The sequence below is a fragment of the Cicer arietinum genome, chromosome 3 (assembly GCF_000331145.2).
Source record: "Cicer arietinum cultivar CDC Frontier isolate Library 1 chromosome 3, Cicar.CDCFrontier_v2.0, whole genome shotgun sequence".
Classification (NCBI taxonomy): domain Eukaryota; kingdom Viridiplantae; phylum Streptophyta; class Magnoliopsida; order Fabales; family Fabaceae; genus Cicer; species Cicer arietinum.
Window position 1 is genome coordinate 40246840 of NC_021162.2, and position 1467 is coordinate 40248306.

Here is a 1467-nt window from a genome sequence, read left to right on the forward strand (position 1 = left end):
ACCGGTAATAGATTTGTGTGTGTTAGGACAACTAGCCCAATCCGAATTACAAAAGGATTTGAGTTAAAGAGAATAAGATGATGAGAAAAACAGTCCCTGAGCTGGTGATGATTTGAGGTAACGAAGAAATCTGAATTACAACCTGATGATGTTGGGAAGTTGGTGTTGTCATGTATTGACTCAATTGCTGAACAAAGAAGCTAATGTCTTGGCGTGTATTGGTGAGTATATCAGTTGGCCAATTAGGCGTCTATACGATGTAGGATCGAGTAGGAAAAAACCTTCACCTTTGGAAAATTTCTTATTTTTCTGCATAGGAACATAAGTCGGTTTGGAAGCCAAAAGACCAGCTTCATGTAAGATATCTAGAGTGTATTTGCGTTGTGATATGTGCACGCCAGCCTTGAAACGAGCTACTTCAAGTCCTAAGAAGTATTTCAAGTGTTCTAAGTCCTTGATTTTGAATGTCTTGTTGAGGAAATCTTTAATAAATTGAATTTCAACAATGTCATTACCTGAAACAATAACATCATCAACGTAGATCAATAAGGTTGTGAACTTATCAGTAGAAGATTTGGTAAGCAACGAATGATTAGAGGCAGATTGTGTATATCCTATAGAACATAAAGCAGTGGAAAATTTTGCAAACCATTGACGGGACTGGATTGTTTTATTCCATACAAGGATTTTAAAAGTTTGCAATCATGTGTAGGATTAGCAGTAGAAATGCCGGGTGGTAATTGCATATAAACTTCTCCTTCTAAGAGAGAGACCACTTTGATAGAAAAGGCAACCACCAAAAGAGAAAAGAGAGGAGTAACTCCATTCCCGAATTTGTGAAATCAGTATCAGAAAATCATCGACTGCGCATTTGTTAACCGTTAGATCGGGCTGATTTTCGGACAGCAGGTTCGCAGCATTCAGACCCATGTTTTCAACGGTCGGATCAGCGAAATGACGTTCAGAGAGGGAGAAACCATGCTCGCACAGCAGCAGGTGTGAAATGAGTGAGACAAGAGTTTGTGAAGCATAATTCTAAATATAACTCTAGTAATGGTAAGGGCATCACTCCATTCGCTTTCCTATTTGAATTATATGTGATATAAATGTACTGTGATGTTATTTATTGGTTTTGTTTGTGTGTTATATTCAAAACGAATATTAATAATTGTTGTGCTTCACATGTTGCAAGTGTGGAAGAATAAATGTTATGTGATATGTTGTTATAATGGTTGTGTTGAGCATGTTCAAAGCGCGAAGAATAAATGTTATGTGATATGTTGTTATAATGGTTGTGTTGAGCATATTTAAAGTGTGGAAAATAAATGTTATGTGATATGGTGTTATAATGGTTGTGTTGAACATATTCAAAGTGTGAAGAATAAATATTATGTGATATGTTGTTAATAAGTTAGTATCGCATTATATTTTATTAAAGTGTCCACATTCATGCATTCATTCATAGTC